The sequence below is a fragment of the Morus notabilis genome, unplaced genomic scaffold, assembly GCF_000414095.1.
Source record: "Morus notabilis unplaced genomic scaffold, ASM41409v2 Scaffold42, whole genome shotgun sequence".
In the NCBI taxonomy this organism is placed as follows: domain Eukaryota; kingdom Viridiplantae; phylum Streptophyta; class Magnoliopsida; order Rosales; family Moraceae; genus Morus; species Morus notabilis.
Window position 1 is genome coordinate 614682 of NW_010360565.1, and position 12386 is coordinate 627067.

Sequence of the window (12386 nt, forward strand, 5' to 3'; positions counted from 1 at the left end):
TGAGGCTAACAAGGATATGGACAAGAATATCCTACTTGTTGGATATCAAACCTGTGGCTGTCTTCATGTAGCCCTAGCTCCGCTTGCCTTCGAGGCTCCAATTCCAATCGTGCCACTAACTTTCCCATCAAAATCAACAATTTAGAGTTTCTCATCAAACATCCTCATTTAATTAGACGCAATTGTATCATATTAATGTGCCATAGTTCAAAATCAATGTTCATAAACAATTCTTAATTCAAATCATGATTCTTTGTAGATAGAGATTCATTCCGGAGAATCGAATGGAAAAACAAGGATTCATGTGGCTAATCCACTCATTTTGAGTTCTCAAATGAGGTTAGGTCAATCCCACATCGAGTTTCGGGGTCAAAACATGGTTTTCTGGGCTGTTTAGGGTCGGTTTCAGTGGGAACCGGTCGATCGGTGACAGAGTAGTGTAACTCCACCGGTCAGCCGGTGGAGAGGAGACCGGTTGACCAGATCGGTCGACCTATGGAAGGGTGACCGGTTGACCAAACCGGTCAACCGGTGGGGAAAAATTCTAGTGCCAACAATGGCCGATTCGCGAGAAACAAAGCCAAAACCTGCAATTTTGGGTCCGATTTCAACATATTCTCAAGGGAAATGTATAGATCTAGTTTCAAATCAACAAATGGGGTCCAAAGAATCAAAAAACCCCCAATTTTCATCAAGGTTTCACCAAAGCCCATTCGGATTCCATTTGAAAACAAAATTTAAACCAAAAATCACCAAACTCGACTAAAACGAGTTCCACAAAGCTGAATCTGAAAATCTAAAGTAAGTTTCAAAGAGTTTTACCTCGATCCAAGCTTTGATGTTGAAAATCTCTTAGAAATCTCCGTTTTTCTTCAAATCCGTGTCAAGAACATTCTTGAGAGAGAGGGAAAACTTGAAAGAAAGAAGAGGAAGAGATGGGCGAGAGAGAGAGAGAGAAAGAGAGAGAGCTCGGTGAGGGAGAGAGGGAGAGACTAAGAGAGAGTGTGAGTGAGTGAGAGGGTTACGGGAGAGGAGGGAAAAAGGAAAGAAAGAAGGAAAAGAAAAGAAGAAAAGGGAAAATAAAATGAGAAAATGAAATAATAAAGAAAGACAAATAAAAGTAAAGAGGGGTGAAACAACAATTACCAAAAATAAATTTAAAAGTTCATGATTAATTAAGAAATCAATTTAGGCACACTAATAAACCACAATTATCATAATTAAACAAGCTTAATTCCGGAGGGCGTTACATTCTACCCCCCTTAAAAAATTTCGTCCCTGAAATTGAAATTTACCTCACGATATAAACAGATACGGATATCATTCCTGCATCGTCGTTTTCAATTCCCATGTTGCTTCTTCAACACCATGGTGTTGCCACAACACCTTCACTAATAGTATCTCACGTTGACGTAGGCTTTTCATCTTCCAGTCAAGAATCTGTATGGGCACTTCCTCGTAAGTTGTGTCACACTGGATCGGCACGTCATACCATTGCACAATGGCTTCTGGTCAGGTTGACACTTTCGAAGCATTGAAACATGGAACACATTGTGCATGTGAGATAATTCTGGAGGAAGATCAAGGCGGTAAGCAACGACACCGACTCGTTGTGTGATCTGAAATGGCCCGATGTACCTCGGCGTGAGTTTCCCTTTCACACCAAAACGAGTAACTCCTTTGCGTGGTGAGACTCTTAACAAGACAAATCGCCCTCTGAGAACTCTAAGGGTCTACGCCTCTTATCAGCATAACTCTTCTGACGACTCTGAGCCGTTAACAGTCGTTCCCGGATCACGGCTATCTTTTCATTATTCTCCTGGATAACATCCGGTCCAAGGGTCAGTCGATCCTCTGACTCAAGCCAACAAACTGGCGATCTGCAAGGTCTGCCATACAACGCCTCGAATAGGGCCATCCCAATGCTACTCTGATAACTGTTGTTGTAGGCGAACTCAACTAAATGAAGATACTTCTTCCAATTTCCACCAAAACCTAGAATGCAAGCGCGAAGCATGTCCTCCAAAATCTGAATAACTCTCTAAGATTGCCCGTCGGTCTGAGGATGAAATGCGGTGCTGAAATTCAGTTCGGTTCCCATGGCTTCTTGGAAACTTCTCCAATATCTAGCGTTGAAATGAGTGTCACGATCTGAAGTGATAGATAACGGAACTCCGTGAAGTCTGACAACATGCTCCACATATAACTCTGCTAGAACTTTCCTGGAATAAGTTGCACGAAAAGGAATGAAGTGCGCGGATTTCGTTAACCTATCCACAACGACCCATATGGCATCATGTCGATGTTCAGTCCTTGGCAATCCCATCAGAAAATCTATCGTAATGTGTTCCCACTTCCATCCAGGAACAGGAAGAGGCTGCAATTCTCTAACAGGTTTCCGATGTTCAACCTTGACTCGAAGACAAGTCGCACATTCTGACACGTATTGGCGAACATCCTTCTTCATACCCCTCCACCAATACTGCCTTTTGAGGTCTTGATACATCTTGGTACTCCCAGGGTGAATAGCGAACCTCGATTTGTGAGACTCATGAAGGATTGTCTTGTTTATCTCATCCACTTGAGGAACGGCGATTCCTGAAGTATAGCGTTCCATCTTCCCGAATATTCCATTCGTCCAGTTTTTCTCCATTCTGAACTCGAGTCCAAATTCCTTGAAGATGCGAATCCTGCCATTGGTTCTGCTTGACTTGTTGTATTAGAATTGGCGTTGAAACCAAGTTGTACACCATAGTTTGGTTAGAATCCTCATAATACTGAAGATCATAATCACCTACAATTGCACTCTGTTTCCAATCTTCTAATGCCAAAGATGCTAGGATTCCCGGAGTCTTTCTGCTGAGAGCGTCTGCTACCATGTTGGCTTTTCCAGGATGATACTACAAGGTGAAGTCATAATCCTCCATGTATTCCATCCACCTTCTTTGTCTCAGATTTAAGTCCTTTTGAGTGAACAGATATTTCAAACTCTTATGATCAGAGAAGATCTGAAATTTTACTCCATAGAGGTAGCATCTCCATATCTTGAGAGCAAAAATCACAGCTGCTAACTCTAGATCATGCGTGGGGTAGTTCTGTTCATGTGGCTTCAGTTGACGAGATGCATATGCCACAAGGGAAATGTGTAGATCCAGTTTCAAATCAACAAATGGGGTCCAAAGAATCAAAAACCCCCAATTTTCATCAAGGTTTCACCAAATCCCATTCGGATTCCATTTGAAAATAAAATTTAAATCAAAAATCACCAAACTCGACTAAAACGAGTTCCACAAAGCTGAATCCGAAAATCTAAAGTAAGTTTCAAAGAGTTTTACCTCGATCCAAGCTTTGATGTTGAAAATCTCTTAGAAATCTCTGTTTTTCTTCAAATCTGTTTCAAGAACGTTCTTGAGAGAGAGGGAAAACTTGAAAGAAAGAAGAGGAAGAGATGGGAGAGAGAGAGAGAGAGAGAGAGAGAGAGAGAGCGAGGGGGGGGAGAGGGAGAGAGAGAGAGAGAGAGAGAGAGAGCTCGGTGAGGGAGAGAGGGAGAAACTAAGAGAGAGTGTGAGTGAGTGAGAGGGTTACGGGAGAGGAGGGAAAAAGGAAAGAAAGAAGGAAAAGAAAAGAAAATAAGAGAAAATAAAATGAGGAAATGAAATAATAAAGAAAGACAAATAAAAGTAAAGAGGGGTGAAACTGCAATTACCAAAAATAAATTTAAAAGTTCATGATTAATTAAGAAATCAATTTAGGCACACTGATAAACCACAATTATCATAATTAAACAAGTTTAATTCCAGAGGATGTTACACGAGCTCTTCCGGCCTTTCACTAGTCTAATTTTCTCCCTAGTGTACTGTAAAATAGTCTTTATCATTGTAAAATACATTCCTGGAGGATATAATATTTGTACCACATTTCTTTATAAGGAACTATACAGGCATTTTGAGATTTTTAATCTTTTTTTTCCTTTTTTTGCTGATAAGATTCCTACTTTTTGGACAGTCATCTTAATAGTTAGAATTTCTAGGTTTCACCACTTTATCAAAGTTGTATTGTATGTAACCAAACTCCAGGATTTCACCAGCCTGATTTTTTTTCTCTCTGTCACTTCACCTGAAAAATTACAAAATACTTAATCGCGGGGTGGAGGATCATATTTAGATATTGTATAGGTTTTTTCTGATAGAATTTTTAGGAATACTTGATCTTACTGTAATTCAAGTACTACTACATTTCTTCTTGAAGGATGCTTTTTTTTATTATTATTTATTACTCTTTTACAATTCTTTTATATTTCATAAAAATGCATGAATATTGGGAATGTTGTTATGATGATACAACTCACGTTAAGGTCTAGAGCTAGAAGTTGGTATTGCTTAGTTGGCTTGCACAAAGATCCCTTCCTCGCAAACCGCCAATTTTCTATAGAACTTTGTTTCCCCAATTGACATGAAAATACACTAGATGAATAGTCATTTGATGAAAAAAATTTGAATATCCTTATTCAAATTAGAATAAGCATATAAATGTAATTGTTAGGATTATTAACTAATAATAAGTGGATACTAAAAAAAAAGAATTCTTTTTTGTGATAATCCAAAGTATTGCTTCGCTATTATGCTAAAATATGATGGAATTTTAAATCGTTAATTATAAAGAGTAGGTTTCCCCTCTTGTGTCAAACTTTATGTATATCCTACAACTTCGAATCATGGATTGGGCTGAATATCACAATTTCTTGACTCATCATGTATATTGTCTTTTTCATTCTGTGTTGTAGGATAAACTGCTTAGTAGGCGAGATTTTAAGAAAAAAGATCTTAAGATTCATAAAAGATAACCATTACGCTAGATCTAGATTTATGGGTACAAGTTCGGCTTCCAGGTTTCTATTCCAATGTTTAATAGGATTGGTTCTTAGAATCTAGGTTTGCCTGGCTATGTCTAAGAGTTTATTAAAATCTTCTTTTTGTTTTATAACCTTTTTTATTTGGTAGGCTAACTCTATATCTGGAAGATGAAAGATATCTTCATCTATTGCGTCGTATTGTTTTATTTGCTCCCAAATGATATCATGTCGTTTTTCTTTAGAATTCGAACGACAGCATCTCCAAAAACTCACAGACAACATATATAAACAAAGGGTCATTTTATGCTGCTGGGGCATTTTTTCCCAGCACTATACCGGGAGATACGATAATTTATAAAATTTTACGTTAGAACTTACAAACTCAAACGATAAAGTTACAAACTCGACGATAATATGTGAAATTTTGAACTTTATGATGAATCGTTCGAGAATTTACAAGTTCTGACATAAATTATCTCAAAATTCAAATTTTACAAATTATTGTAACTCTTACAACTTTATCGTTCGAGTTTGTAAGTTTTAACATAAAATTACACAAATTATCGTGTCTCTCGACATGGTGCCTGAAATATTCCCCTGCAGCATAAAAGAATCCCAAAAAACAAGGGTCCTTACACCAAAGCAAGAGAATCAAAAAAAGAGATAGCTCGTACAAACTTTTCCTCCTGTTATTGCACTTTTTACAGTTGTTGTTTTCCATGTAAGGAAGTTGCATTTCAAGGCTTCTTCATTTTTGAGCTTGAAGGGATTTTGCAATGAAGAGAGATATTCATAATATGCAGGACCTTTCAATGCCATGCAAGATTTTGAAGGAACAATGGATTGAATTACATCAACAAGGGACGAGTTGTTTTCACTGCATTGCAGGCATCAAGAATTATGGATTTGTACAGATAACCAATCAACTTATGTCACAAAATGGGTTTTAAGAATAATACCTGCTAGATGAAATATCAGTTTTTTCCAAGCTTCCTGAAATTCTTCCACTACATGTATTCAGACTTGATATCATCCCATGTCCAGCTAATTTACCTAATGCCATCATATCAGTTGCAGAAGCCAACAGCTCAGAGGCTAAATCTACCGTGGTTTCACAACCGATGGTTGATCCAACAGCAGCAATGTTTTTGGCATAGAAACAAAATCCATGTTGTGCGATTGTGGAAGCCAATAACCATTTATCATATAAGCTGTATGCATCTGATTCCCCAGAAGGGATCATTGATGGTTCTAAAGAGTCCTGCAGTTAAATAAAGTACAATCATCAACTAAACTTTGACAATATGAATGGCAAAGGGTCCTTTTAATTTCCAGCGAGAAAAGTTACATGACACTTACACCTGTTAGTGGTTGACAGTTAGAAAGCAACACATCTGTTTCTGAAATTAGATTGCTCACTTCATCAGTGAGCTTGACAATTTGAAGATGTTGTTGCTCTTCTGATCTCACATACTGTGCTAGGTCTGCGCGGCAGACACGAAGTTTATTCCACGACTTTTGGACTAAATCAGTCACAACTAACGATTTTGGCTTCTCTACATATTTAGACAGTCTATGAAAATCCATGTGGCTCGACTCATCCATCACCTGATTCTCGATTGCAACAGCCTCCACATGCTCATTTTGAGAATCATCCACCTCTTCTAGTTCGCAAAATTCTGCTACATGCTGATTACTTTGAAAGGTATCTGAATCTTTTTGTATTTCTGACTTCGATATATCTAGATAATCAGCTTCAACTAGTAATCTGTTGCTCACTAAAACTTCTTCCATTGTATCCCTTAAATGTACCTCTGCACCATTGTAAATTTCAGTTTCTGGAAGAAATGTTGATTCTGGAACACATGACACATAAAGTGACTTCCATTCGTCATTTATGGGGATGCAGCCTGCAGCTTCTGAACAATTCTGCAGTTTCTCATCCATATCATCTGATGCAGAAAAAGGTACCTCCGTAAAATAAATCTAACAGAAAGAATTCATTCATTCCCGAACTCCTCGAGTTCATTCAATCATTCATTCATTCATTCATTCCCGAACTCTCGAGTTTGATACAGGAGACCTCTGCCATTCATTCATTCCCGAACTCCTCGGGTGAATGAACTCTCGGATTGATACTGGAGCCCTGTGGAAAAAACAAGTCAAAGATGTCAAGTCTGTCAAATAAATCTAACAGAAAGAATTAATTCATTCCCGAACTCCTCGAGTTCATTCAATCATTCATTCATTCATTCATTCCCGAACTCTCGAGTTTGATACTGGAGAGCTGTGGAAAAAACAAGCCAAAGATGTCAAGTCTGTCAAATAAATCTAACAAAAAAACAAGCCAAACTAATCATTCATTCATTCATTCATTTCATTCATTCATTCATTCCTGAACTCTCGAGTTTGATACTGGAGCCCTCTGCCATTCATTCATTCCAGAACTCCTCGAGTTCATTCACTCATTCATTCTCGAACTCTCGAGTTTGACACTGGAGCCTTGTGGCAAAAACAAGCCAAAGATGTCAAGTCTGTCAAATAAATCAAATAGGAAAAACAAGCCAAACAAATCATTTATTCATTCATTCATTTCAATCATTCATTCATTCCCGAACTCTCGAGCTTAATACTGGAGCCCTCTGCCATTCATTCATTCCCGTACTCTCGAGTCAAATAAATCAAATAGGAAAAACAAGCCAAACAAATCATTTATTCATTCGTTCATTTCAATCATTCATTCATTCCTGAACTGATGTCAAGTCTGTCAAATAAATCTAACAGAAAGATTTCATTCATTCCCAAACTCCTCGAGTTCATTCATTCATTCCTGAACTGATGTCAAGTCTGTCAAATAAATCTAACAGAAAGATTTCATTCATTCCCAAACTCCTCGAGTTCATTCATTCATTCCTGAACTCTCGAGTTTGATACTGGAGTCCTGTGGAAAAAACAAGCCAAAGATGTCAAGTCTGTCAAGTAAATCTAACAGAAAGAATTCATTCATTCCCAAACTCCTCGAGTTCATTCATTCATTCATTCATTCCTGAACTCTCGAGTTTGATACTGGAGTCCTGTGGAAAAAACAAGCCAAAGATGTCAAGTCTGCCAAATAAATCAAATAGGAAAAACAAGCCAAACAAATCATTTATTCATTCATTCATTCATTCATTTCAATCATTCATTCATTCCCGAACTCTCGAGTTTGACACTGGAGCCTTGTGGCAAAAACAAGCCAAAGATGTCAAGTCTGCCAAATAAATCAAATAGGAAAAACAAGCCAAACAAATCATTTATTCATTCATTCATTCATTCATTTCAATCATTCATTCATTCCCGAACTCTCGAGTTTGATACTGGAGTCCTGTGGAAAAAACAAGCCAAAGAAGTCAAGTCTGTCAAATAAATCTGACAAAAAAAACAAGCTAAACTGATCATTCATTCATTCATTCATTCATTTCAATCATTCATTCATTCCCGAACTCTCGAGTTTGATACTGGAGTCCTGTGGAAAAAACAAGCCAAAGAAGTCAAGTCTGTCAAATAAATCTGACAAAAAAAACAAGCTAAACTGATCATTCATTCATTCATTCATTCATTTCAATCATTCATTCATTCCCGAACTCTCGAGTTTGATACTGGAGTCCTGTGGAAAAAACAAGCCAAAGAAGTCAAGTCTGTCAAATAAATCTGACAAAAAAAACAAGCTAAACTGATCATTCATTCATTCATTCATTCATTTCATTCATTAATTCATTCAGAACTCTCGAGTTTGATACTGGAGCCATCTGCCATTCATTCATTCCCGTACTCCTCGAGTTCATTTATTCATCATTTATTCATTCATATCCAAACTCTTGAGTTTGATTTGGAGCCCTGAGAAAAAAACAAGCCAAAGATGTCAAGTCTGTCAAATAAATCTAACAGAAAGAAGTCATTCATTCCCGAACTCCTCATTTTCATTCATTCATTCATTCCCGAACTCTCGAATTTGATACTGGAGCCCTGTGAAAAAAACAAGTCAAAGATGTCAAGTCTGTCAAATAAATCTAACAGAAAAAACAACCCAAACTTATCATTCATTCATTCATTCATTCATTTCATTCATTCATTCATTCCCGAACAATCGAGTTTGATACTGCAGCCCTCAGCCATTCATTCATTCCCGAACTCCTCTATTTCATTCATTCATTCATTCATTCCCGAACTCTCGAGTTTGATATTGGAACCCTGTGTTCAAAATAAGCCAAAGATGTCAAATCTGTCAGATAAATCTAACAGAAAAAACAAGTCAAACTGATCATCCATTCATCCATTCATTCATTCCCTAACTCCCGAGTTTCATTCATTTATTCATTCATTCCCGAACTCTCGAGTTTGATACTGGAGACCTGTGGAAAAAACAAGTCAAAGATGTCAAGTCTGTCAAATAAATCAAACTATAAAAAACAAGCCAAATTGATCATTCATTCATTTATTCATTCCCGAACTCTCGAGTTTGATACTGGAGCCCTGTGGAAAAAACAAGCCACAGATTTCAACTCTGTCAAATAAATCTAACAGAAAGAATTCATTCATGCCCAGTAGAAAAAACAAGCCAAAGATGTCAAGTCGGTCAAATAAATCAACCTATAAAAAACAAGCCAAAGATGTCAAGTCGGTCAAATAAATCAACCTATAAAAAACAAGCCAAAGATGTCAAGTCGGTCAAATAAATCAACCTATAAAAAACAAGCCAAAGATGTCAAGTCGGTCAAATAAATCAACCTATAAAAAACAAGCCAAAGATGTCAAGTCGGTCAAATAAATCAACCTATAAAAAACAAGCCAAAGATGTCAAGTCGGTCAAATAAATCAACCTATAAAAAACAAGCCAAAGATGTCAAGTCGGTCAAATAAATCAACCTATAAAAAACAAGCCAAAGATGTCAAGTCGGTCAAATAAATCAACCTATAAAAAACAAGCCAAAGATGTCAAGTCTGTCAAATAAATCTAACAGAAAGAATTCATTCATTCCCGAACTCTCGAGTTTGATATTGGAGCCCTGTGGAAAAAACAAGCCACAGATTTCAACTCTGTCAAATAAATCTAACAGAAAGAATTCATTCATTCCCGAACTCCTCGAGTTCATTCATTCATTCATTCCCGAACTCTCGAGTTTATACTTGGCTGAGCCCTGTAGAAAAAACAAGCCAAAGATGTCAAGTTTGTCAAATAAATGTAACAGAAACAACAAGTCAAATTGATCGTTCATTCATTCATTAATTCATTCATCCATTCATTTCATTCATTCATTCATTCCCGAACTCTTGAGTTTGGTACTGGAGCCCTCTGCCATTCATTCATTCCCGAACTCCTCGAGTTCATTCATTCATTCCCGTACTCTCGAGTTTCATACTGGAGCCCTGTGGAAAAAAACAAGCCAAAGATGTCAAGTCTGTCAAATAAATCTAATAGAAAAAGCAAGTCAAACTGATCATTCATTCATTCATTTATTCATTCATTCATTCATATCATTGATTCATTCATTCCCGAATTCTCGAGTTTGATCCTAGAGCCCTCTACCATTCATTCGTTCCCGAACTCCTCGAGTTCATTCATTCATTCATTCATTCCCGAACTCTCGAGTTTGACACTTGAGCCCGGTGGAAAAAACAAGCCCAAGATGTCAAGTCTGTCAAATAAATAAAACAGGAAAAACAAGCCAAACTGATCATTCATTCATTTGTTTCATTCATTCATTCATTCCTTAACTCTCGAGTATGATACAAGAGCCCTCTGCCATTCATTCATTCCCGAACTCCTCGAGTTCATTCATTCATTCCCGAGCTCTCAAGTTTGATACTGGAGCCCTGTGGAAAAAACAAGCTAAAAATGTCAAGTCTGTCAAATAAATCTAAAAGAAGGAATTCATTCATTCATTCATTCATTCCCGAACTCTCGAGTTTGATACTGGAGACCTGTGAAAAAAACAAGCCAAAGATGCTAAGTCTGTCAAATAAAACTAACAAAAAAAAGCAAGTCAAACTGATCATTCATTCATTCATTCACTCATTCATTTATTTCACTCATTCTTTCACTCATTCCCGAACTCTCGAGTATGATACTGGAGCCCTCTGTCATTCATTCATTTCTGAACTCCTCAAGTTCATTCATTCATTCATTCCCAAACGCTCGAGTTTGATACTGTAGCCCTGTGGAAAAAACAAGCCAAGGATGTCAAGTCTGTCAAATAAATCTAACCGAAAGAATTCATTCATTCCCGAACTCCTCGAGTTCATTCAGTAATTCATTCATTCATTCATTCCCGAACTCTCGAGGTTGATACTGGAGTCCTATAGAAAAAACAATCCAAAGATGTCAAGTCTGTCAAATAAATCTAAAAGGAAAAACAAGCCAAACTGATCGTTCAGTCATTCATTCATCCATTCATTTCATTCATTCATTCATCCATTCATTTCATTCATTCATTCTCAACCTCTCGAGTTTGATACTGGAGCCCTCTGCCATTCATTCATTCCCGAACTCTCGAGTTTGATACTGGAGCCCTCTGCCATTCGTTCATTCCCAAACTCTTCGAGTTCATTCATTCATTCATTCTCAAACTCTCGAGTTTGATACTGGAGCCCTGTGGAAAAAACAAGCCAAAGATGTCAAGTCTATCAAATAACTCTAACATAAAAACAAGCCAAACTGATCATTCATTCAATCAATCATTCATTCATTCATTAATTCGTTCCCGAACTCTCGAGTTTGATACTGGAGCCCTCTGCCATTCATTCATTCCTGAACTCCTCGAGTTCCTTCACTCATTCAATCCCGAACTCTCGAGTTTGAAAATCGAGCCCTGTGGAAAAAAACAAGCCAAAGATGTCAAGTCTGTCAAATAAATCACACAGGAAAAACATGCCAAACTGATCATTCATTCATTCATTCATTCATTCATTCCCGAACTCTCGAGTTTGACACAGGAGACATATGCCATTCATTCATTCCCGAACTCCTCGAGTTCATTCATTCATTCCCGAACTCTCGAGTTTGATACTGGAGCCCTGTGGAAAAAAATAAGCCAAATATGTCAAGTCTGTCAAATAAATCAAACAGAAAGAATTCATTCATTCCCGAACTCCTCGAGTTTATTCAATCAATCATTCATTCATTCATTCATTCCCGAACTCTCGAGTTTGATACTGGAGACCTGTGGAAAAAACAAGCCAAAGATGTCAAGTCTGTCAATCTAACAAAAAAAACAAGTCAAACTGATCATTCATTCATTCTTTCATTCATTCATTCATTCATTCCCGAACTCTCGAGTTTGATACTGGAGCCCTCTGCCATTCATTCATTCCCAAACTCCTCGAGTTCATTCACTCATTTATTCCGAAACTCTCGAGTTTCACACGGGAGCCCTGTGGAAAAAATAAGCTGAAGATGTCAAGTCTGTCAAATAAATCAAACAGGAAAAACAAGCCAAACTGATCATTTATTCATTCATTCTTTCATTCATTCATTTCATTCATTAAGTCATACCCG

At 37.4% G+C, this 12386-nt stretch overlaps 1 pseudogene; it reads right to left on the reverse strand.

Moving 5' to 3' along the window:
- The window catches only part of LOC112091334, a 12393-nt pseudogene extending 11042 nt beyond the window's left edge, over positions 1-1351 (reverse strand).
- Positions 1352-12386: the final 11035 nt, after the last annotated feature.